General features: G+C 37.2%; 1 protein-coding gene and 1 long non-coding RNA gene across 2 annotated transcripts in view; both read right to left on the bottom strand.

The window, feature by feature from the left end:
- LOC123876427 (ubiquitin-like protein 3) overlaps nt 1-27,871 on the bottom strand; it is a 191,144-nt gene that overhangs the window by 98,142 nt on the left and 65,131 nt on the right. The window lies entirely within an intron of this gene.
- Nucleotides 103-18,034, bottom strand: LOC123876434. The gene is made up of 3 exons (XR_006798355.1): nt 18,023-18,034; nt 2,827-2,831; nt 103-269 (listed from the first exon to the last, which is right to left on the bottom strand). It is a non-coding gene; the product is annotated as an uncharacterized LOC123876434 (long non-coding RNA).

Below are 27,871 nucleotides of genomic sequence, written 5' to 3'. Positions count from 1 at the left end.
GTGAACACAATTACCTAGAATTTAGAAATTATTATGAAAGACTGTTAAGTTTCAGTAAATTATTTTCCATAGTACTGTAGTAGTATGTACATCCAAAGAATAAATAGAATCGATTTTCCCTAAAATCGATTCATTTATTCTCCGCGGGCTATCCTAAGGGAATGCTGGCTAACATCATTAAAAAGAAGTGCTTTTACGGAAATGTGTATTAAAATGAAAGTAACTTTTTTTTCATAACATTAAGAAAATTCCGGATACTAAAATCAAATCTTCAACGCAAGACAAAAATATATGAATATATTATTTACTGCAATGTTTTGGTTTTGATGCGTGAGAAAACTTGGTAGTATTCTCAATCATTCTCCTTACCGAAAGAACCTCTCACACGTTAAAACTGTGTAAGTTTATTTGCAGTATAAACGTGTGGATAGTTTTAAACTCAACGTACTCGTATGTGCCACGTACGTCTTCGCTAAGATTTGTTCAGCAAAAAATCATTCAATACAAATGCTATACGAACGGCTTACGGGATCTACGCAGCAAAAATACCATCTAATAGACTCCAAATAAGACCTACCTCAATAAAAAGCTTTGAAGTCCCATCATCAGTCAATTATCGAATCACTGACGTAAAGTGACCTAATAAGGCCTCGAGCAAAACAAACTGTTTGAATTGCGGTCCGTTTTAACGACGCTTGCAATTAGGAACAGCGCTTATACGGTGCGTCAATCACTGACATTAAATAGCCCAGCCATCTTTAGTGTGCTTTAATTATTACTAGAGGATGCCCGCGACTTCGTCCGCGTGGATTTAGGTTTTTAAAGATCCCGTGGGAACTCTTTGATTTTCCGGGATAAAAAGTAGCCTATGTCCGTCCCCGGGATATAAGCTAACTCTGTACCAAATTTCGTCAGAATCGGTTAAACTGTTGGGCCGTGAAAAGGTAGCAGACAGACAGACAGACAGACAGACAGACGGACAGACAGACACACTTTCACATTTATAATATTAGTATGGATTATGGGTGTTGATTGGGGCTGTATTGCAATTACACCACATTCACTATAGGTAAGCGCTTATATTACAGTTTATTATACAGTATTAGTTATATTACAACTTTGTTATTCATATCGGTGCATGCAATATCTATATATCAATATCACTACCCATAGTAGATATTAATGCATAAATGTGTTAGTTTATTGGTTTGTTCTTCAATCAGCGGTTAGTTTTAACGACGATTGCAATTAGGAACAGCGCTTATACGGTGCCTCAATCACTGACATTAAATAGCCCAGCCATCTTTATGGTGCTTTAATTATTATTATTGGTGTTGATTGTGACTGTATTGCAATTACACCACATGGAGTTATATTACAGCTTTGTTATTCATATCGGTACATGTAACCTATACTATTTGTGTAGTATACATCAATATCACTATAGTATAATATCTATATTTCTTCTACAGTTTCTTTTTTTTCTATAGTTTTACTCTATAGTAGCTCTGTAGTTTTATTTCTATAGTTTCTTATAAATAAGTTGCCGGAAGAAGAGGCGTTGCTCATCATATATCAAAGAGGCATCTAAAGGTCCTGCTTACATTACATTTGAGAGCGGACAAGTATCATGCGATCCTTGTCTACCGCAAAACTGTTTCGCCTCACATAAAGCACACAGAAATATTATATATGTATGAAGCTGACTACCCACCTTCGCTGGTCAAATAGGTACCGAAAGAAGAAGTAAATGATAACAAAAAATAGCGAAATACGTTGAAATATTGCAAATATTATGTGTAAAAGAGCTTACCCTAGGCACGACAAGAATACTTGAGATGTTTTGATAAGTTGGCTCACGACGGCGAAATATCCTATTTCATCGTAGCTACAAAGTACAGACATTATCAAGATCATGGATGTCACAGTTAATTTGTTAAAATTAAATTCTAAGTAAAGCAATTTTGTTGCGAGAAATAGATGAGAAATTGGACATTGATTTACATATTATTTGTGAGTTTAAAAAACTTAATTATGTAAACTAATTCAGAAGTTTTAATAATACTCTGACAGATAAATAGTCAGACAGACTTCGATCATTTCGCTGAGTCAAAAATTTAATATGATCAAAAACACCATAAACTCCAGCTTTCGAGAGAACAGGCCTAAAATCTTAGCCTGTACTGTGATAACAAAAATGATTTATTCCACATTAAGGCAACTCATAAGCCATGGCATCACGCACAACAGACGGAAACGTTTAAGTGCGGAAACCAGCCCAGAGAGAAGAAGAAGAGAAGCCATGGCATAACTTGGTCCCTATTGAAATTTAGAAGAGTAAGTTATTAGAAAGGTAAATAAAGCTGGAGCTTAACCTAGCCTTCGGGCGACTAATCAGGGTGACCTGGATTTTATAACGAATGAGGGAGTTGCAGCATACATAGGGCTGACATATATTAAAATTTTATACAGGCACGACGATGGTACAGTTACATAATGCAAAGAAGCAAGGCCTACCTAGTAAACAATACGTAAGGACTATACTTTTATCAAATTCTAATGGAGACAGATTGCGTAACAAAGAAGAACGTTAGAGCTAACTTCGTTTATCATAATAATAACCAATGTCAGAAAAGCTTTCCACCTGATATGAATTGAAATGAACCGGAGAAGAAAACGGTGCTGTTTATTTGAATTTTTATTCAGATACGAGTTAGCCCTTGACTGCAATCACATCTGATGATAAGTGATGATGCAGTCTTAACATGGAACTGGGCTAACCTTCCAGGTTAGCCCAGTTCCATAGTATGACAGATTTCATTAAACCCATACTCCTTTGGTTTCACAAAGGAATCATATGGAACGCTAAATCGCTTGGCGGTATGGCTTTGCCAGTAGGTTGGTAACTAGCCACGGCCGAAGCCACCAGACAAAATGTGAAAATGGTTACAAAATACTGCACACATAATATTATTAAATTTGAATTTTCAAGTTCTCAACTTTTGTGCATATATTAAGTACCTATTCATGATGGAAATGCTTCGTTAGAAGGATTCATACTAGCCCTACACTTACGAGCAAAGGAACCACAGACTCGTTACGTACAAACTACAAAATCCTTACATTTCACGGATTAGAAAGACATACGTAGGAAGTTTTAGTGCTTGACCTGTTTTTAGATATGGCAAGATAGATCTAGACTTCAGGCGACGTATCGTGGCGACCTGAATTTTATGCGGAAAATGAGGACTTATCTCCAAAGCACTGATGAGGGCTACAAGTGGTCGCACACAAAGGCGAAAACTTCAAACATTCTTAAGTTCTGAATATATTAACATTTTAAAAGAATCGAAGCTTTTATTTGCAAGACGATAGCGCACGTTTCAAGAAAAGACGTAGGAGTTGCATTTGTGCTTACGTTCAGTAGATTTGACATCGTTGTTGTTTCTATCGAAGCCTGATTGCACCGAAGCGCATAGGTACAGGCTAGCAAGTGATGATGGAGCCTAAGATGGAGCGCGCTTGCCTAGAAGATGCCTATATTTTTTATTAAGAGGGCTCTCTCCGTCTCTCGTTTCATACAATCGTAGTTCCAATTTCATTTGAATACTAAGCAACCAAAGTCCATGAAATTTTGCAGACATATTCTAGAAACTAATATCTATGTCTGTGGTTTTCCAGATTTCTGTTAAAATATTCGGTTTCAAAGTTACGCGGTCTTAAAAATTTTCATACAAATCTTTGTGCCCCTGTAATTTTAAAACATATTTTTACATAAACATATTTTTAGAAAAATCTAAAACACCACAGATACATATATTAGTTTCTAGAATATGTCTGCAAAATTTCATGGACTTTGGTTGCTTAATATTCAAATGAAATTGGAACTACGATTGTATGAAACGAGTGACGGAGAGAGCCCTGTTAAAGGCTAACAATTAAAAGTGGAGAGGATAACATCAATTAATATAGCTACCTATCCTAGATTTTATATTCTGTCAGTTATTCTATAAATCATCTCTGTAGCGCTTTGATGGCAGGTCAGCTGGAAATATTCCCAGCTCGTTCAGTGGGATTAAAGCCTCCAATGTGATGTTTGACGTTGACATATTTAAGTCCATTTTGACAATAGCGCGGGCTTTGTCGACGGACCCACTGATGACGCGGCGAGATTCCATTTAAGACCGAGGCCACACGATGCGTTTCCGGTGCGTTGCGGCGCCGCACCATTGTGAATATATCTATAGAGCGCATTTTGTCTTTGCTCAGACTTAAAATATTGTTACAACGAGACAGCATTTTATCGTTAGCATAAGTCTGTCTCGTTTTAACTGAAACTTAAGTCTAAACAAAGTCAAAGTGCGCTCTATAGATTTCAACCTGAGTATTAGAGGGCAGGGGCACTGCCTTGCCGCTCCGGCAAAAAATATAACGTTGCAACGCACCACCCCTCCCCGCCTCGTCTCGCTGGTCCCAAGTCCGTTGCGACGCCGCACGATGTCGTAACGCATCGTGTAGTATGGAACAACAATTTCTATGTAGAATGACGCAGCGACACCGCACAGGCGCCGCGCGCCGCACCGCCAACGCAACGCATGGTGTGGCTACACTCTTAAATATGAGTTAACGTTGGCCAGCGTGTAACGACCGGCTAACCTGTGAGGCCTCATTTACACGAGAGCTTTTTAAAAAAGCTCTCGTGTAAATGCTGCGACAATTTTATCATCACCATCATCTCAATCCGTCACTGGTCCACTACTGAGCACGAGTTTTCTGTCAGAATGAGAAAGCTTTAGTTTATAGTCCATCACACTAGCTAAGTATGGATTGGCATACTTCACAAACCTAAAGGAAACACACAGGTAGAGAAACACACTAACGCTTTTTTCCTTTAAAGTTAAAGTAGGTGGATATTTAATAGCTTAAAACGTACATAATTCTGGAAAGTTAGTGGTGTATGCCCGGAATCGAACCCCTGACCCCTCCGACTAGCAGTCTGACATCTTGACCATTAGCTATTACCGCTTATACTTAATACTAGATACCTACATCATGCGATAGATATACATTTTCGAAATTCAACATGAATTTAACTTATTGTACAAATATAAAGTTGCCAGTCGTGCCGAGATGGGAAAGGAGACAAGTTAATTTAACTTGGCAAAATTATTTGCACTTGCATTCGATGTAACTATGTAGTTATTTTGATGCGATGCAAATTGCTCGGCAAACAAGTAAATAAGCAATCAAAACTAAAACGAGAGAGCTACTGTTTGCGAAGAAGCTAAAGCAAAAAGCGCTTGAGCAAATTTAAATATTTGCATATTATTTAACTTTTATAAGTGTTTGTTGCGATATTCATACAGATTTTATTTGTCTAGTGGGAGGTTTCGGCTGTGGCTAGTTACCACTCTACCGGCGAAGCTGCGCCGCCAAATGATTTAGTTTTCCAGTACGATGCCGTGTGGAAACCAAAGGCGTTTGGGTTTAATGAAAACTGCCATACCCCTTCCAGGTTAGACCGCTTTCGTTTTGGACTGCATCATCACTTACCACCTGGTGAGATTGCAGTCAAGGGCTAACTTGTAACTTAAGTAAATAGAATTTGTCTAACCAAGATATTGTAGGTAAAGCTAAAAGGCAATTTAAGCAATTACATTTTAAAATTTTAATATTTCCACTGAACGGAAAATTAACTAGAATGTTTCTCAGGAACCAAGCTGGCTATTAAACCGAAGAGCAACAATACATTCAATGACTTTCCATCGGAAAACAAGATAAGTCGTTGACCTACATTCTCGCAACCTTACCGATAACGATTACTTCCGAAAACATTTTTTTTTTTCATGTTTATTTGTCAAAAAATCTCTTGGATATAAACCTATATATAGATAAAATTATATTGTAAATGCGAAAGTGTGTCTGTCTTTCTGACTGCTAGATTTTCACGGCCCAACATTTTAACTGATTCGCAAGTTTTTTCTACGTCATTAATTATTATTTATTTCAATCAACATTAATTAACCAGCTGTAACAAGTGGAAGTACCCTATAGGTTTTCTTGATAGACACACAGACAGATGACAACAAGGTGATCCTATAAGGGTTCCTATTTTCCTTTTGAGGTAGGAAACCCTAAGAAAAATCCCTAGATTTCGCATCAGTTGCTGCAAATAATGACTTGTCGTATGTTGTGACCGAATTCATTGAGTAGAATTCGTTTGACTGCAGCAGCGGCGCTGCGCCAACCGAGCGAGCTACCGGAGTTGCTCGCTAATTGGGAATCTAGGTCATTGCCTTTCAACTTAAAGCCGGAAGCCGATACAAGAGCACTGTGCATTAACATTAAACATTGATATCGATTCCCAAGTCCCATACACAAACATTTCGCAATGCGATTTACAGTTCTTAAGTTAATTAAACCGCTTGGTTTTGTTTACAAACATTATCATCATATTGTCAACCGGTAGACGTCCATAGCTGGACATACTCTACGAGTCTCTTGTTATGAACTTTCTCACACCACGGATTTGCGCCGCCGAAGTTCAGCGTCTCTTTGCAACTCGTTTGATGTCGTATGTACACCTAGTGGAGGGTCTTCCAACACTGCGCTGTCCGGTGCGAGGTCGCCTTGGGAGTTGGGATCCAAACATCTATCGGTTTTTCGAACTATGTATGTAACTATATTCGATTTACAAATATACGAACAAGTGTAAATTAAAAATTTATAACACCCCCGACAAGTGAAGGTTACAGTAACTAGAAAAGAGCTGATAACTTTCATATGGCAGAACTGATTTTCTTGGATTATAGCCAAGAACACTCTCGATCAAACCACCCTTCAAAAAAAAAAAAAAATTAAAATCGGTTCATTAGTTGAGGCGCTACGGTGCCACAGACAGATACACAGATACACACGTCAAACTTATAACACCCCTGTTTTTGGCTCGGGGGTTAAAAAGAAAAAAAAATATATTTTGTAGTAACTTTTTGTGACTGTACTAACTACTTAGTCAATTACTCTTTTTTGTGATACCCATATCGAATGAAAGAAACAATACCAAGAATAATAGCCATCTTGCTTGCTCGGTGGCTTGCTTATTCTGCGTATTTAGTGGGAGGTGCTGCATATAGCATGCTATGCTGCACCTTGGTTGTACCAAAAAAGTGACACACCTTTGGCGTTTTAGCAGATTATAGCTAATTGAGCTTGTTGTTCCTTGTATATCATGGACTTCCGTAAAGTAACGCCTGCTTCGATCTAAACGGTAAACTGATTTTGTATGGATGTGCCAAATCACGACGCTTGCCCATCCATACTAAATGACAGATTTATGCCAACGCCCACGTCACTTGAGAATTCACACGCTATGATACATCATCGTTGCATAGATCATGATAGATGATGCAGCGGCTTTGTCTCTACAAACCATAGAAGCATTATTTTTCATTACAAATGGTACATAAACTTTTTTCGGCACGGCGACAAGCAATATATTGGGTTAGTGGTACCCTTGTCTGGTTGTCAATTACTAGCGTGTACAGTGGGCCGCAGGTGACGCGGGCACAATAGCCGGGATTTGTAATGGCCTTTAATAATATGACTTTGACAATGGCGGCTAAATCCGTACCCTTTCACAGTTACGTTTTTCATTTATTATGTTTGTGACCCATTCCTCAAAGGTCATTGAATGAATTGTTTGTTAGGCGGCGATTAACGATTTCCATGACATAATAAGTATAATTGAATATTTACTACAGCAAATTTTAAAGTTCCGTTCCTCAAAAGGAACACTCTTTTAGGCTCACTTCGTTGTCTGTTTGTCCGTCTGTTTGTCAGTCGTGTTTGTCACTTTGGGGAACATAACCTGTAGGTTATTTCCGGTAGTCATAGATTCATAAAATTTGGCTGATAGCGATGTCTTTCATATAGCATAAGTAAAAAAAATTGTATTCCCGACCAAATACGTGATTGCGTATAAATATGAGGCGCAGAACCCTTCGTGTGCGAGTCCGATTCGCACTTTTTATTTTATCATAAAAGCACATCATCATATTGTATATCATCTAAAATTAAAATGTGTAGAGCGCACTTTGCTTAGGCTTAAGTATCATTTCAGTTAAAACGAGACAGATTTATACCAGCGGTATAACACTTTCTCTTTTTAACGGTGTCTTAAGTCTGAGCAAATTCAAAGTGCGCTCTATGCATAAGTCTCAGCCCGACATTATTCCTTTAGTCAGTTAAGTAATACAATATCGGTTCCTCCACAGAATACAGATACGTAGTTACATCGAGTAGTGTAAATAAAGCGTATTTGTGAGCTTTGTGGAAGCCGCTTGAAATACGCTATTGGCTCCGGCATCGAACCGCGGCGTTACAGACAGCCGGGACATGTTCCCCGGAACGCTAACGGCGTTGCTGGGATGCATAGATAACGTGGAATGTAAATATATTGTGGAATGTCACCCGAAAACATGCCGAATACCATTGTTTTTGTGGCACATACAAAACATGGAACTGTGAAACTGTTGGGGCGTGACCCAGTAACAACTTTTAAAAAAGAATGAAACAGTGCAACTCTTTACTATGACTATTAATACCTGTATTCTGCCCATTAAGTAAAGATTTAACAAAAATTGGATAAGTTGGTATGATAATAATTGAGAACTGATTTCTAATAAATAAATAATAGCAGTAAATAAAGAAAACTCCGTAATTACAACAATTTCATTATCATGGCTACTGACAGACTAATTTAAGAGACAACTTTCAAAGATTCAACATAGAACGAGCAAACAAGGCGTTACCTAGTAGGCTTCTAGTAGGTACCAGTTTTTATGTTGCAGCAGAAAATGCACTAGTTTAAACAACATTGTGAGAGCATACTCGTAATTACTAAAATTCAATCGGTTGGATTTCTAATAAAGACATTAAACTGCGTAATTAACAAATAGCATTACTATGTAGTTACTAACGACTTTCAAAGATTCAATATAGAACAAGCCTAGAACTCGCAAGTATACCGGTTTCAATGCGCCCGGGCAGGGTCGCGGTGCGCACGAGTCGAAACTCGAAAGAGTAGAGACAGTAGACACGCCCAGAATGAGTCACAGCGCGATGACCCGCCGAGCGCGACGGACGTACCCAGCGACGCGGCGCTCAGTAATCACCACGCATGAATTGCAACCGGTTTTACGCATACCCCTCATTACGATAATTGGTCCGTTTCTATCGTGTAAACATTATAATGTCACAACTCACTAGATTATCAACCGTAATACATAACGGTAGATACTGATTTGTAGAGTTATGGTTTGATAGAAACTAATAAAAGTGGATTTGATTAACAGCTTGAATTGAATACAGAATCAACTGTAGATTTACTAATTTGTAGTCATAGTTTGAAAGAAACTAATAAAAAAGAGCTGATAACTTCCAAACGGCTGAACCAATTTTTTTGGATTATAGCTAAGAACACTCTCGATCAAGCCACCTTTCAAACAAAAAAAACTAAATTAAAATCGGTCCATTCGTTTAGGCGCTACAAGGCCACAGACAGATACACAGATACACAGATACACAGATACACAGACACACAGATACACAGATACACACGTCAAACTTATAACACCCCTCTTTTTGGGTCGGGGGTTAAAAATGGACCTGATATACAGCTCGAATTTAATCAAAAAAGAAATGACATGAAACTATACGTCACAGTAAGTGGTTACGTTAAAAGATAGTAACAAAATGATGTAATGGTTTGAATAATTCTAGATGGAAGAGACTCGAGATATTTGTTACGATTCAATTCACGCAATGAATAAAACAACTCAAAGCGTTGAAAACGAGAGATGTTGAAGGTACATAAAAAAATAAAGACACGTTCATTTTCTAAAGTCACATTAATTTTCTAGTAATCACGGCGTGATTAGTGAAATAAAGAAAGCGGATATTACTGGAAAGTTAGTAGCTAAAAATAGCATTGCTGGGGAAACTAGGTAACAAGCAATTAATGTCATATTTATAAACGACGCATGACAGGCCGACAGATGACAGATGATTATACCATGAAATGGAACTTTCATCAGGTTGGCGTGGCGATTTTTTACGACGATTTTTGTAAGATCTCAGATTATTTTATAATATAAATTGTAATTAATCATGTTATAATTAATCAAATAAAAACCAATAAATCAAAACGTTCTTGCTACAGGGAATTCATTGGTTTTTGAAATGAATGCATTGGCCTAGGTCAGTGACAAGGTGATTTCTCAAGGCGAAACAGTACGATTGTTGCTAAATCTTTTGTATTGTAAATTTCGATATTATGAAAATAAAACAATTTACTAATGCCTAGTGATTTAGAGGAAGAAATTAAATCTCTTGCCCTGAAATTAATTTGACAAACAGTCTCAAATGTCTATGTCTCGAACGTAGCATTGTTTAAGACCACAATGTAACCCTTTGTAATAAAATGTTTGATGGATTAATTATATTTTGAAATTTTTATTCTATGTTGTTATAGCGACAATAGATACTCGAAAATTTCAACTCTACCTTTTACGGTTCATGAGATACATTTGTAGGAAGGCAAGGCGTCCCGGGAAAACACTAAGAGCAAGTACCGAACGGGCGCCCTTCCTTTTTGGGCCATATAACCGAGAGGTCGGTGGGTCTATGGGAGGTGAAGGATTGTCCCAGGTTCATGAGATACAGCCCGATGACAGACACACAGACGGACGGGCAGGGAAGGCTTAGTAACAGAGTCCCGTTCGCACCCTTGGGGTACGAAACCTTCAAAAGCCAGTATATAAATGGAATAAATTAGGAAGCACTACATGAATTCACATATTATGACCCAGACCACACAGACATACGAGATAAAGGACACACATGAAGCTTTAGTTAGTTTAAATTGACGAATCACATAATTGTTGCATTTGAACTCAACTAGGGGTTCACAGTCACACCAGCATCCGGGATGCAAACTGCGAGTGGTTGATACAGTACCACACATGTCTGAACATGCTTTGCATGACATAGATATTAGTTTCTAGAATATGTCTGCAAAATTCATGGACTTTGGTTGCTTAATATTCAAATGAAATTGGAACTACGTTTGTATGAAGCGAGTGACGGAGAGACCCCTCTTAATTACAGAGTAGTCGTAGGTATCTGTCCGTTAAAACTTGATAGTTGATAAAGCAGACGGCTTCTGCAATAATTCTGGGCTGCACAAGACTATGTACAATCTACAAAGATTACAATAGAAACTATGCTCTTGAATCGCCCAATGCAACTTTACCTTCCTAAATCGACTACTACACAATTTTAACTTTCTCGACGCGAACTATAAACAATTTGTATTTTAATAAAGCTTGAAAGTTTGTCAGGGCAAAGCAAATCAAAAAAAAAAAAATTGTAGCCGGTATAGAATCTACGTCCATGCTTTAAAGTTTTGTTGTAGTACCGGGCGTCGGCGTATCCACCTGTAAGGCTGTAACTTTTTACGATAAAACTTCAGTAGCGGACCGGGAAACTATTTTAAAACGACTTTTATATCACTATTAAAACTTTGTAGAGGAAGTTAAATGGACCGCAAGCTTTTATTTGTTTTGTCTAGCGTCTAGGACATTTATTAACTGACAAGTTTTTGTATTCTTCAAACAATTACACTTAATTGTTTTTTTTTTGTTTCTAACAGTTACAGTTATTTTGCAGCTTTTTCTTCACCAAATATAATATGATTCCAAAACTATGTACCAACTCTACTTTTCAAAGGTTTCTAAAACTATTGTAAAAAACACAGAACCCGTTTTCCTCACACTAGGTTTACAGGGCAAAGATACAAAACCTGTTTCAAATAATAATCCATACTAATATTATAAATGCGAAAGAGTGTCTGTCCTTCTGTCTGTCTGTCTATCTGTCTGTCTGTCTGCTACCTTCTCATGGCCCAACAGTTTAACCGATTCTGACGAAATTCGGTACAGGGTTAGCTTATATCCCGGGGACGGACACAGGATACTTTTTATCCCGGAAAATCAAAGAATTCCCACGGGATCCCCAAAAACCCATCCGCTTAACCGATTTGTATGAAATTTGGTACCGAGGTAGCTTGCCTCCCGGTAATTGACATAGGCAACTTTTTATCCCGGAAAATCAAACAGTTCCCAAGGGATCTATTAAAATCTAAATCCACGCGGACGAAGTCGCGAGCATCCTCTAGTATTTACTAATCCGCAAAAATTGCAAATGGCAGCAGCAACTGTTGTATTAACTCCGGCGTTTACCCGATATTAAAATCGTTAATCGTTTACACCGAACGAAATATTAATTTATTAAACTCATTAATTTCCACAAAATATTTTAAATTACAAAAGCATCGAATCGTCTGTCTAATATCACGAACGATATTTGTTTCAAATAATGGCAGGTTTACATTATTCCTTTAGCTGGATTTTGCAAGTACCTACTAACCAGCTGCGGTGGAAAAGAAGTTCACTAGGTTTAACGTAACTGTTTCTGCGTTTTAAGTTTTTCATTTCTACGATAAGAACTATCCAATATGGTCCGTCTCCAAGATTTATCCTTTACCAAATGAATATTTCATTAGTATATAATATTTATCGATAGAGTTACCAAGACTAGTACTAGAGACTAGTATTAGAGACTATAGCTTGGAACGACACGATTAGGTGTCTAGTGGTACCTAGTTAAGAAAGTTCAACTATAATTCTAGTTGAATTAACTAGCTCACTGTCTTTTGAACGCCCGACCCAAAAAAGGGGTGTCATAAGTTTGACGTGTGTATCTGTGTATCTGCCTGTGCCATCGTAGCTCCTAAACTAGTGAACCGATTTTAATTTAGTTTTTTTTTTGTTTGAAAGGTGACTTGATCAAGTGTGTTCTTGGCTATACTCCAAGAAAATCGGTTCAGCCGTTTAAAACCTTACTTGTCGGGGGGGTTATAAATTTTTAATTTACACTTCTCACTGTATTCAGGACACTACACAATCACATCACTGTCAGAGTCAATACAGTTTGCGTTAGATCGCTGGACTGGAATGCTACTCGACTAATGTGAACCTGTTATAACTCATACAGTTTTATTTTGGTGGGTAATTGACTCCTCGCAGGCGAAGAGGTCACATTGCCGGGCGTGGAGTCAAGAAACGTGACCGTAGTTTAAAATATTGACCCCCGACAATTGAGTTCGATACCTACTCGCGCACACAAAAAACAGTCACGTTAGCAAGAAGGCAAATATCAGTCAAGAAGAAAATAAAACGAAATAGTTAGTCGTTAGCGGAGACATGTTGAAATTATTTTTAAAGTTTTTATTGAACACTTATGTACCTACGGGGGTTCATTGAATCCTAAGGCAGAGGAAAACTTCCAATTGTCTAAAGGTGTACGGCTGTTCCTACTGTTTATGAAATGAATAACTGATCTTTATTATAGCTGCAGTTTTGATTTTCCGTTAGTTAGGTACTCTAAAGCATCCCTCCCAAAGACCAGACCTGAGCTAGAATAAAGTAAATTAAATTTTTTCTAAAGAAAGAGATCATAATAAGACTAACTTATTTAGTTAGTGGTTGAATTTTGAAAAATCCTTTATTGGCGGATGTCTACATCCTAATAGATCTACATCCTATCTGCATGCCGAATTTCAGCCTGAGCCGTCTAGCAGTCTGAGCTGTGCGTTGATAGAGCGATTGGTCAGTCAGTAAATCAGCTTTTCCTTATATGTATATATTTTTTTATTACAGGTTATATTTATTATGTAGGTACACAGGTACCATTCTATACCTGTGTACCTACATGTATAAAAGGTACATTTCGTAAAGCAATAAATCCGAAAACTATGAATATGTGGTTATATCATACAAAAAAAAATTGAAATGTAATTCAATAAATCACATATAGATAGCGCAGACCGTTATTAACTTGCAGAGTTCTAGATAAGGTGTTAGGTATATGTATCTTGTACGATGGTACGGAACCCTTCGTGTGCGAGTCCAACCTGCACTTGACCGGTTTTTTACAAACTTATACGAACAATACCATAACATTTTCGTTTGTAAAATAAAAATTCCCTCGGCAAACACAAACCGCGAGTAAAACTAGGATTCCGTGAGTGCTGCACAGGTTTGGTGGGATTTCTCGTGACCCCGCCCGACCTCTCTACGTAAGCTGGTATACCGATGCCATCTATCCGATCACGTAAACGGATAAAAACTATAAATGTACATTCCAAGCGTGGATATCCATTTGGTTTGTATATTTTTACTTAAAAATTCGTTTTACTGGTGTTCTATCCGATTGTTCTGAATACAAATATGTCTTTCCATTCAAGATTGTACCTCCCTACTATTATGTACTGGAAAAAGGTATGAATTAGTCAAAAAACGTCTGCCAATCCACACTCGGCCTATCACTGTTTTTTAATGATACTTAGCAATTAACTAATTAATGATAGTCGTACAACCTGCTATCTGCTAAAAGTAGTACTTGTATTTGCTCGAAACAAATTATTTCCCAATAATGGAAATGTACGCAACCGAATACTTTATTGAAACTACGCATGAAATTCTATTTACTACAAACAGCCTTCAAATTCGATTTCATGTATAATAAATAGATTTTGATTCAATAAAGAGAAATTCCAATTTGTTTTGAATGCTCTATATCTAATGTTTTGCCACCTTAACAATGTGTTATGTACGTGTGTACGATTTAATCATAAAGCATGTAAAGGAACGGAACCTTTGTAGGATCACTTTGTTATCTGTCTGCCTGAGCGTCTGTTGTGTCTGTCAAGAAAACTTCCTGTTGACTCATGAAATTTGACAGATAGGAAGGTCTTTTAGCATAAGTAAAGGTAACAATCGAACAACCGTGAATTTGTGGTTACATAACAACAACAAAAAAAAATTAAATGTGTTCATGAACAAATAATAAGTACATATTTTCAATTTGAAAGCTTTTTTAAGCTATTTAAGTAGGGTATCATATGAAAGAGCTTTTACCTGTAGATACATTCTAAAACAGATTTTATTTATTTTTATGCATAACAGTTTTTGATTTATCCCGTGTAAAACACCCGAGATCGGAACCCTCGGTGCGCGAGTCTGACTCGCACTTAGCCGGTTTTTGCTTACTCCTGTCGATTCATATACTGTAGGACTAGGTAATGGCAATACTCATACGTGTGAACGTGAATAAACTTAGCGAGGTGTGTACGTCCAAGTTATTTACCGAGCTACACACAAGTTTACAAAGCCTCTCCATGGCAGGCCTCACAAACTTCAGCGCGTTTTGTATGCCTGACACTATTGAAACTCGGAGGGTGGAACGGGAACAGAAAGGATATTCTATTCATTTACGATTCCAGTTGCATGGAAACAGCGGAGAAATTTTATATTTAGCCCCCAAGTAATAAGATGAAGCGAATTTACTGCAGGTAAAATAACGATTTAGTCGGTTATTAAAAAGCTGCATCAATATTTTAATGCCATCCAATCAACGCCTCGATGTTTCTGATATTATGCTGTGACATCGAATCATTTCTCGTTCTGAACTTTGAAAGGTTTAAACGTAGCTTTATAGTTTTTAGGATTCCGTTCCGTTGACCTAAAATCATTTTGGCAGATAGTTATTATAGTACAAGTAAAAGGGAAAATCCGAAAACCGTGCATTTGTGGTTAAATCACAAAATAAATCAAAATGTGTTCATGAACAAATAATTTGTATTTTGAAAGTAAGATAACTATACCAAGTAGGGTATCATATGAAAGGGCTTTACCTGTACATTCTAATTCTAAAGCAGAAAGATTGCTTTTAAGGTATCCAAAGCAATTTATGTAAACTCGCTGGCCGCTCGTGCCACAGGCGGCAAGGTGTAACGTCAGCAAGCGGTGACAACTTTATCTGCAACGGTGTGCGGTCGGTCTGAACCACTGAATAGAGGCGCGGACAACGAACTTACATGGCAGGGTACACTTTTAGTTCAGCTGCTACCAACTACAAGCAAAACGTATAGGTACAACTTGTATGGATCCGCTAAGTTCACAGTTTGTTGTTTGGAATCAGTGACCTGGAGCAATTGTTTAATGGGATTTACGGCCGAATACTGAACCTACCAACAAAACTATAAACTTTTTAATATGTTTATTTATGTCTGTCGATGTAAAAAAATCGTCTTAGTAGGAATGTGAAATCTCTACTGGCATTTTTAAAATGTAAGCTTGGGAATGCTTTGAACCTTCGCTGATTTTATCACACTACTTACTATTATAAAGGCGATAGTTTGTTTGTATGTTTGTTACTGTTTCACGCAAAAACTACTGAACGTATTGAGCTGAAATTCGGAATGGAAATAGATTATACCCTGCATAGGCTACTTTTTATCCCAGAAAATCAAAAAGTTCCGACGGGTTTTGAAAAACCTAAATCCACGCGGATGAATTCGGTGGCGTTAGCTAGTATTTAATAAATTCTGTACATCATTAGATAATCGTATTTTCAATACCTTTGCTTTAAAAAACAAACTAAGTATTTTTTTCTACCCACATATTTCAATGGTAGCAAATGTCATATAATTTAGAGTATCGGCTTTAACGCTTGTGCAATGCATCGCCCGTCGCATAATTAAATTCAGGGGGGGGACGCGGATCGCGCTGATGAAATGCCCGGGATTACTCTAATTGAAGGCGACTGCAGTGCTCCAATACTGATACCAAATCAGTGCGACAATGTTTTCGGATTTTTTTGTTTACACAAGCTAAATTATGCAGCCAGGTTTTACTGCCTCGAAATGACAAGAATGGGAAAGGATCAATTAGTGAGAAAAGCTAAATAACACAAACGCAACGACAATAAAATGCCAGAGATACTTTAGATTACACTGGCGATAAGAGGCTAGGTAGCTAGGAATAGATAGGTAGGTAGGACTAGCGAAGTAATGGCTGACAAAAGACTTATTTTGGATGTAGAATGCTAGAATTCAGTCCGGGCATACAGATTAAAAACTGTTAAATCCATAAAGGAAACTTGTAGATTTTTGATTCCAAAAACAAACTAACACTGATACCAAAAACTGTCCTTATCAACATTCCTTATAAATAACAGAACTTTTTGAGAACAACGAAAAAGGAAATTGATAGCACATTAAGCACGTTTACGGAAGACATGATCGGGCAAAATCGGAAGTGGAAGAATGCCAAACAACCTTGCGATGTTTCGATCTTTGCCCACTAACCTATTTTTTTTTTTTATTGAACTAGACACTGCATAAAGAGACGCAATGAATTTACGGATTACAAAGCTTCGCACATTCCATTATTGTTTTTGTTTTATAGTGCAGCTTAACGCGAATCCAAATCGACGCATCAGATTATGTGGCCATTGAATCACTAATGTGTCCACGGCACAGACAAATAAATAACGTTGTTTATGTGTAACAATGACTTTTATGCAAATCCACCAGTGCAGATTACATATTTTGTGGGATTTCAGACTGCGTATGAACAAAACCGTTTAAGTTCGAATAGTTTCATAAATTCGGATGGCTTGGTCATAACATTAACACAATGCTTTTCATAATGTGAGATGATTTCATCTGAGAGTAAGCCTGCCTTTTCAAAATGTTAGCTTAAGCTTAAGTTAAATAGTTCTGCTGGAGAGAGAGACTATTTTCTTCTTCTTATTATGAGTGCCAATAAGCTGCACAATTGTACTACGATCTAGCCTAATTTTTGACTAATAAGTAGTATAATTTTAAGTTTTAACCTAAGCTTATAAATTATCTTATATACCAAGAAATTGTCCATTGACGCATCTTAGTCTTTCTTGAATATAGATACACTTTGTTCACTTGTTCTTTCATCACTTACACTAGCTAAACTTTTCACTATGTACACTAACTCAAAAGGTTTAGTCTTTTTTAGTCTTCTCACTGTGTCGAGGTTTTAGCCTAAAGAGGAATGCAAAGAGTCCAAAAACATTTGAATACGTGCATAAAGCATTTCTATCGAATATTTACAGTAGAAGACCAACACCTCTTTCGTAACATTAACCAAGGCTTAAACATTAGTTAGGGGAAATGGGAGTATTAGGTCACGTTTACGATTGATGATAGTATTACGTACCTATTCAATAGAGTTCCGCATTTAGGATTAGCGCGGTAAACTATTGGCTTTTCGGAATTGATTATAATGCGGAGGCCAAATAGGCTTGTCGTATGCAGATTTGGATGGCCTCGTGCGACGATTTATAGTTTTCACGTATTACTACCATTTATACGACTATGGAGATGTTTGTGCGATACATTTGCATGATTTATACGTATTTTTCAGGCTTCCGTACCTTAAAAGGTAAAAAGGAATCCTTATAGGTCACTTTGTTATCTGTCTGTCTGTCTGTCAAGAAACCTTTGGGGTAGGTATTTCTCGTTGATCTAGAGTCATGAAATTTGATAGGTAGGTACTCGTAAGTACGAGTAGGTCTTATAGCACTTGACTCATGTTATAAGTTTGACGTGTGTATCCGTGTAACTGTCTGTGGCATCGTAGCTCCTAAACTAATGAACCGATTTTAATTTAGTTTTTTTTAATGTTTGAAAGGTGGCTTGATCGAGTGTTCTTAGCTATAACCCAAGAAAATCGGTTCAGTCGTTTGAAAGTTATCAGCTCTTTGCTAGTTACTGTAACGTTCACTTGTTGGGGGTGTTATAAATTTGTAATTTACACTTGTGGTAAAATCAGATAGGTCTGACGGAACGTCTAGTTCGAACTCTCATTCCCACGGCAAGGTCAAGACACTAATTAAACGTAAACATATTTAACTACTATATTACTGTGAGCTGTAACATCCAACGTTACAAAGTACGTAACTTTATGTAGCCACTAGGATTACATAAGTCGTGAGAAACGGCAGTTCCTCAGAAAGATGGCGCCGGATATTAATTTCTGCACTTTTATTTCTCGCCGAGTGCTAGTTTATTGCCAGCTTTTATTTAACTTACAATGTCAGCCAGCCTGCTAATTTAGGTCGAATGACGAATCTCGCAAGTCGGTTTACCACTTTTGTGATGTCTTTAGGACCTTAAAATTTTCGTTAATTTTAAGGTATTTTCATCTTTCATAATAGCTTGCTATGAACACCAGCAGTTACAGTATGTTAGTGCCTACAAACACCAGAGTAGTTGTGCTGGATACGACTTAGCAACTTCGCTCCGAAAAGCCCCGTTGGCAGACCTCCGCAATAGGTGCTCAGACAGAAACGAGTAACAAGGAGCCGCTGGATTCAGGCGTCGCAAGACCGTATCGTGTCGGAACTCGGAAGTCCCTAGAAGAGACTTAATTTATGTCCAGCAGTGGACGTCTGTCTATCAGTTGATGATGATGAAACACATAAGTGCTGGAATGGTTACTGGCCGATGACATTACACGTATCGCAGAGAGCAGAAATAAGTATGTAAATATTAGTTAACTCACCATCCTCACGTAAACTTTTTACAGTTTACAGAGGATGGCTATCTGTATTATAATTAAATGTTGTGTTAAATGTTTGTGAACAATAAAGAAAAAAAAAGTAAAGTGCAGAAATCCTAAATGTTGTGTTAAATTTTTGTGAACAATAAAGAAAACATGTGTAAATTAAAAATTTATAACACCCCCGACAAGTGAAGGTTACAGTAACTAGAAAAGAGCTGATAACTTTCAAACGGCAGAACCGATTTTCTTGTATTATAGCTATAAACACTCTCGATCAAGCCACCTTTCAAACAAAAAAAACTAAATTAAAATCGGTTCATTAGTTTAGGACCTATGATGCTTACAGACAGTCACATACACACGTCAAACTTATAACACCCCTCTTTTTTGGGTCGGGGGTTAAAAAAGTAAAGTACAGAAATCCGTTCAAAAAAGCTATGGCCAGCAATGGATGTCTAACAGTTGAAGATGACTACGAAATCTGTATGATCATTGGTCAGGCTCACGATGGTAATCCTCTTTGGTAAGCGATAGCCATATCATATTTAAATTCATTTATTATGCTGTAGTTTTATTGATAAAACCTCCGGCTAACCTTGACCTAATTCTTTGACCAGCGCAAGGCTGCGGTAGTCTTTAATTTATTGTTGAAAAGCTCTTTTCAAAAGGTTTTCACATTTAATTTATTATACCTAGTTATAAGTGTTCGGGCTATACTATAATATTAAAGTGTCTTATCTCTTAATGGAAACCACAAAAGCGGATGCATTTCGACCCTCTTGGACCCTTTATACACGGCCCTTCCCTTAGTCCTCGTCCTAAATTGGTGAGTAAAGACCCTTGAGGGTAGTTTGATAATGCCTTAAGTTAGAGATATCATAGTCCTCTATTTGATTAAAAGAGGTCCATCGCAGAAACCTCAACATTTTTTTGTAACTCTAAAATACTTCTACAATGATTTTACATTTCATGATATTTTCGTCGGTAAATTATGATACAATCTAAAATAGAGCAGGTTATTTTTGGACTACTTGAAATGGCGTTTATGTTCGTACGAGTAAAATACTATAGTAAATCCGAAAACGTTCCCACAACTTCATTTGTCTTGCTTAGTATTTTACATGAAGAAATTAAGGTGACTAATTAGTTGGTTTTTACATTACTGTCGGATGGGCAGATACAATAACATTATGATAAAATAAATTATTGCAGTCATAGCCAAGAAATCTAACCTAAACTTCTTATTTACACTTTTAAACCTTGATATCCTAAATTAGATACAAGATCTGATTATCTATTTTTAGACGCAAAACCTCTTTTGTTTGTAACTTGTAAGCGAGTTATCGTATCAATTTTCGATTTAGCCAATTAACTGGTTTAATAGATATTCAGTAAACAATTATTCTTTTAAAATCTTAAACAAAGAGTGATTTAGTTTTGTATTTTGGCTCAACCATTGATTTCGTTTTAAGTAATCTAAACTGGGCCAGCGTAGCAGACTATGGCCTAAATCCTTCTCAATCTGAGAGGAGATCCATGGCGATGGGTTGATCACGATGATGATGATGAATTGAAATTACCTATTACATAACTCCCTACTAAAGCTCATACACAAAGAAGGGATGAGGAATGTCCTTTCAAATTCCCACCCCACTTCTGATAATGGCCGAGAATTTCCTATACGAATTCTATAATAATGGCCGCCATATATTAGTACCTATTGCCCGGCGGCAGTAAAACAAGTTCAAGAATTTTGATTGCTTGGGCACATCGGGTCTAAGGAGGAATGTGTCCCGATCCGTTTAATTTTATTAATGGAGACGGACTTGGGTCTTCAAGGCAAATTGGGTCTCTATACGGCATCCACATATCGATACAAAATTATGTTAATTAAATTTTTGTTATGCTATTGGATATTTCAGGAATGAGAAGGATACGTAGAAGAATCAAAATAAACGATATAGCTTAACGGTTTGCTAAGCTGAAGTGGCAATGGACGTGGCTCTTTCTATCACACTTCACACTATCACACTTGACACTAATATTATAAAGGCGAAAGTTTGTGTGTATGTGTGTGTGTGTATGTTTGTTACTCCTTCACGCAAAAACTACTACACGGACTTGGCTGAAATTTGGAATGGAGATAAATAATATCCTGGATTAGCACATACGCTACTCTTTATCGCGGAAAATCAAAGAGTTCCCACGGGATTTCGAAAAACCTAAATCCACGCGGGCGAAGTCGCGGGCATCGGCTAGTTAATTATATAGGCTTGCGCTTGACTGCAATCACACCAAGCAGTAGGAGATCGATGATACAGCCTAAGTTGGAGTGCGTGTGCCTAGAAGGTGCCTTGTGCTGGGTACGATGACAAAAAACAATAGGTGAGCTCTGAGCTTGAGATTCATAGGTTTTAGAAGATTGCATTTTAAATAAAAAAATAACTTTTAGGCATCTTAACTATGTCCTATTGAAAGTACTTATCACGGGACCATTAAAAAGTAGGTTCTTAGTGAATTACATAGCAAGCGTTAAATAAGAGAAAGGAAATAACCAACCACAAATCGGTGGCGGTGACACTTGACCATAAATTACCCGCGTAATTAGCGAATATTATCAGCGCAAAATCAAATTACAACCTATAATAATTTGTGTTAGATAAAGCGTTAATTATAGTGGAAAATAGATCGCGATGCACTTAGTCAAATTCGAATAATTATAGCGGTTGGTTTTGACATAACAATATAACATATAACTTATCCTAGATGAGCTATGTGTGTGCGTTTAAAGTAATTAAGTACATATAATTACACTTCCTTTAACAGTGAAGGAAAACCTCGTAGGGAAACCAGCATGCCTGAGAGTTCTGTATAATATTCTCTATCACATCACTAAATGACATATCAAAATTGTTTTTCACAATAAACCATTTCAACTCATTACCGCACTCGAAGTCAAAAATTTCGCATGCACCATAAAGTGTTGCAACGCATTTGTCGTGATTAAAATAAGAGCAAACTTAAAGTAAGCCCTCTTTTTAAATACCATAAGAACGATATTCCAATGGGGGGAAGTCAAATCGGTCATCGTTCGCGGTAATGAGAATGAAAGTTATGAAGCGTGAATTGCTCCATAATGTTCGATTTGCAAGTGAAATGGCTCTAAACGTCAGTTCCGGCTTACTACTTATTACTATTATTAATAAATCACTAAGCGAAGTGTCCACTAGCAATACACTTGCACAAGTCATTCTAGTAAGTTAGTTTTAGTACATTTAAAACTTTACACGAAGCAATTACGTACTAGGATTGACTCTGTAACCTTGCTTTAGTTAACCTTAATTTGCTTGAAAGATCTAAAGTCTGCCAATCGGCACTTGGCCAGTGTGGTCAAACCCTTCACATTCTGAGAGGAGAACCGTAGGGGTGTTATAAGTTTGACGAGTGTATCTGTGTACCTGTCTGTGGCATCGTAGCTCCGAAACTAATGAACCGATTTTAATTTAGTTTTTTTTTGTTTGATAGGTGGTTTGATCGAGATTGTTCTTAGCTATAATCCAAGAAAATCGGTTCAGCCGTTTGAAAGTTATCAGCTCTTTACTAGTTACTGTAACCTTCACTTGTCGGGGGTGTTATAAATTTTTAATTTACACTTGTAAAATGTATTTACGTCAAAGTAAGAAATTGATATTTTCGCCAGTAATCGGGAGAGGTTTCCGAATTCAGCGGGTGTTCTATCGAGGGCAAAGCGGAGTGGCGAATCAATAAAACCTATGTCACCTCGTCTCGCAGTCGTCACGCTGTGTACGTGACGCGTATAATACGCGAAAGGGAAAACCACAGAATTGTAAGTGGAAATAGAAACTGTACTGGGACGCGTCGCCGATTTTAGAAGCTCAACTTTTTAAAGGAGGTTTACAATGGAGGCGTAAATGACACCTTTATCGGACATTTGGAAATAGTCTTCCACAATCGTAAAGCGAGGATTTGCCTCCTAGTTTCTAATTCATATGTGTAGGACATGGAATTCTATTCTGGCTTGTTTTTCCCTCGCTTTGAACCCCCGACCCAAAAAGAGGGGTGTTATAAGTTTGACGTGTGTATCGGTGTGTCTAGATGTATCTGTGTATCTGTCTGTGGCATCGTAGCTCCTAAACTAATGAACCGATTGTAATTTAGTTTTTTTTTGTTTGAAAGGTGGCTTGATCGTGAGTGTTCTTAGCTATAATTCAAGAAAATCGGTTCAGCCGTTTGAAAGTTATCAGCCCTTTTCTAGTTACTGTAACCTTCACTTGTCGGGGTATTATAAGTTTTTAAGTTACCTAACTGACTGTTGACAAGTTTACGCGCCTTTACAACTATTCTGAATTCTGTGGAAGTTACAATCCGAATGCGACATAAAATACCAACTTATAGGATACATTTTTATTTGTTTCTCAGCCATTTTGTTTCACATTCCGTTGGCGAATTGCTACGATCCGGAAACGAGATGTTAATAATTGAGGAAAACCTACATACCTACTTGATGGATAGGGGTAGGTTACTCATACCTATACAAGCACTGTTTACCATAAAGATATTTTTAGGGTTACGTACCTCAAAAGGAAAAAAAGGAACTCTTATAAGATCACTTCGTTGTCTGTCTGTCTGTCATGTCCGTCAAGAGTCAAGACCCATCAAGGGAATCAAAATCTATAGGGTACTTCCCGGTGACTTAGAATCATGAAAATTGGCAGGTAACAATGTCGCATAGAACCTTAAGTAAAGGTAAAAATCCAAAAATCGTGAATTTATGACAAAAAAGGTATTAGTTCTTATACTATGGTACAGAACCTTCCGTGTGCGAGTCCAACCCGCACTTGGCAGGTTTTTTAAACTGTTATAGCATGCGTGTATTCCAGTGGGTAGTCTGGTAATGCAAAAATATGTACTATTGGCCTTCTCTAATCACGAATCCTTTGCACGCACAGGTTATAGTCTTAGCCAATCGGAAGTATTATATTATCTTGCAGTTTACCAGATACTAAAAACAGTGGCGTGCACAGGGTTTAATGTCAGGCTAAACCCAAATAAGCATTGAGATATTACGCCTAGGGTAAGCAGTGCTTCAATACCTCTATTACTTGCATGCCACTAACTAAGAGCCAGTTGAAGCGCAGGACTTCAAGGATTCTAGTAACTAAGTAAAAAAAAATTTTTCTTTATTCCTTTTCCTTAATATATTAGAATACCTGTATTAATGTTATACGTAGGTAGATATAGTTCGCGACAGATCGACATAGCAATCGGGGTGGGGACGCCCCGCAAACCCGCACAGCCCCCGCGATAACCCGGTGCGGGATAGTGTGAGTGTGCGGGCCACCCCGCCTCATAGCCCGATTGCCATGTCGACCTGTCGCGAACTATACTTACCTATATCAAGGCAAAACAATAAGGAACTCTTACGCGAAATCCTTGGTGAGATTCAAAGGCCGAATGCAGTAGTTATCAGCTGATAACTATACCTAAACATTGGCGGCGCGTGCTCGTAAAACCCCAATTTAGCCGTGTTACTTATTAATTTCAATTGGACACTATGAAGAACCAGACTTCCTCATTGTAACATAACACGAGAGAAATAAGACCTGGACAGACACTAAGCGGCACGGCAGAATCTTACATCTTTAGTGAATAGTGGTGCCACTTATCAGTTTTTACTCGGGATCGTACTCAACGCAAAACCGCTTGATGTCATGGTTTTGCCAATATACCCTTACCAGGTTAGCTCGCTAACATTTTAGCCTTCATTATCACTTACCTGGTGTGAGATCGGAGTCAAGGGAACTTGTCACCAAATAAAAAACAACCTTGTAATATAATTTGTGGGGCATTTCACGTCAAGCGGACAGCCAAAAAAAAGTGAGGTCGTGGATTTTGTTTATACTCTGGTCAGTTATACTTCTAGTAGACGTGGATATATACACACAATGTTTTTTTCCTATGATGCATTATTGCTGAGTTATGAGCTTTTAAAAATTTACTAAGAATGAAGTCCGTTATTTTTGGATGCTTATTATTTGTAACAATTCATTTGTAAAAAAAATTAAAAAGCATTGTTTATTATAGTTAAAAAGTTGAAATTTTTATTTTTTTTATCGAATTCTAAATTTAAATTTTTTAACGTATAGTAAACCGGAAGTGAACATTTCAAATCGATATTTGAGTAACTTGGCCAGAATAAAAATATTTTTTTTTTACCGTGAATTAAAGCTTACATGTACTTATTTTTCACCAAAAAAAATTGTAACGTGGAGTCTAATAGTTTAGGACTTAGAGCATATAGAATACATAGATATAACTATGAGCACTTTCTAAGCAGTCGGGTTTATGCACTAACATGCTAAAATACTACGCTATGAATAATTTATTCATTCATTCTAACATGAAATATACAAAAATAAAAGATTTTTTAAATAAAATGTAATCTATACTAATAAATAAAATTGGAGTGTCTGTCTGTAATTTCGAAATAACTACCACATATTAAGCTCATATGGTTATTTAAACGATACCATAACTGAATCACACGTTTTAAAAATTTTTGTCTGTCTGAACGGGCTAATCTTCGGAACGGCTGAACCCATTCTGACAGGATTTTCACAGACAAGAAGAGGATTGGCCAGGGAGTAACATAGGCTACTTTTTAACCGACTTTCAACAATGGAGGAGTTGTGTTTTTCTACCTATGTACATTGATATCTCCGAGATTTCTGAACCGATTTGCGTAATTTTTTTTAATCGATAAAGGAACTTTGCGACATTGTTCCATAAAAAATTTGGATTTCAACTCCTCAATCCAGATGCTGCAGGGGCCCCATCACTAAAGCTGGTGGGATTTGGAAACTGTCGGTTATAAATTGATATGGAAGGTATCTATAACAGGTAAACACTTTGGCTTTGACCTCGAGGACCCAATTCCTCAACCCTGATGCTGTAAGGAATTGCATTCCTAAATCCTGGTGATCCCTCGGGATTTTTAAAGGATCATCCGTTTAAATGTTTTTACGTGGTAGAGAAATACGTTGTATCCCGGGGATGGGCTATTACGGATAGACCACTTTTGTCCTGGGAAATCAAAAGTTCCCACAAGATTTGTTCGCCCTGACTAAGCAACCAATCAACTTGATTTTTAGCATATAGATACTTGAAAGGACGCAGAGTAACATAGGCTACTTTTTATCATGGCAAGTCAGAGTTCCCACGGGATTTTTAAAAATCTAAATCCACGCGGACGAAGTCGCGGGCATCAGCTAGTTACAAAATAAAACACTCCATTTTAATTAATACTGTTTCAATCTCAATTAATAAAACCACTCTAAGTCCTAAACTATTAGACTCCACGTTACAATTTTTTTTGGTGAAAAATAAGTACATGTAAGCTTTAATTCACGGTAAAAAAAAAATATTTTTACTCTGGCCAAGTTACTCAAATATCGATTTGAAATGTTCACTTCCGGTTTACTATACGTTAAAAAATTTAAATTTAGAATTCGATAAAAAAAATAAAAATTTCAACTTTTTAACTATAATAAACAATGCTTTTTACTTTTTTTTACAAATGAATTGTCACAAATAATAAGCATCCAAAAAGAACGGACTTCATTCTTAGTAAATTTTTAAAAGCTCATAACTCAGCAATAAAGCATCATACGAAAAAAACATTGTGTGTATATATCCACGTCTACTAGAAGTATAACTGACCAGAGTATAAACAAAATCCACGACCTCACTTTTTTTTGGCTGTCCGCTTGACGTGAAATGCCCCTTGTAGAAGCCGCGTTACACAAAGTCCGATCCCGCGTTGTATCTGCCCACTCCTTTACTGATTGCATGATGCACGCATCATTGCGTCCAAGTGTTGATATATACCTACTTAAATTGTGCGAATTGAGACAATAAGACAATATAATATACTTAAACATCGTCATATAACACGATAGACATTAACATTCATCAATTAATGGTAACGTCTGGTACGTTGCTCAACGCCATAAACATAGTTTATGTAAAAATCAAACTTTGCAAGAAATACTCAGAATCTTAAGAAGTTTTAATATATAAGGGATCACACACACTTACACTCCAAGTCCAAAACTACTGGCACCATTAGAATGTTCTTTGAAACGCGCAACTGGGCTGAGGGTCCAAGTACGTGATAAAATGAATATTTGGATTATTATAGCGCGAAATCCCTAAGAATTCAACTCATCACCCAACTCAATCTCTTTCCAAAGGTTTAAAGTCGAGTTAGAACATTTTCCCCTCGGCAACGTAGAAAAAAGATAAAGAGTTTTAATTACTTCTCAACAATCAATGCTATACCTATA

The sequence above is a fragment of the Maniola jurtina genome, chromosome 21 (genome assembly GCF_905333055.1).
Source record: "Maniola jurtina chromosome 21, ilManJurt1.1, whole genome shotgun sequence".
Classification (NCBI taxonomy): Eukaryota; Metazoa; Arthropoda; class Insecta; order Lepidoptera; family Nymphalidae; genus Maniola; species Maniola jurtina.
This window is presented reverse-complemented; position numbering and strand designations above follow the sequence as displayed.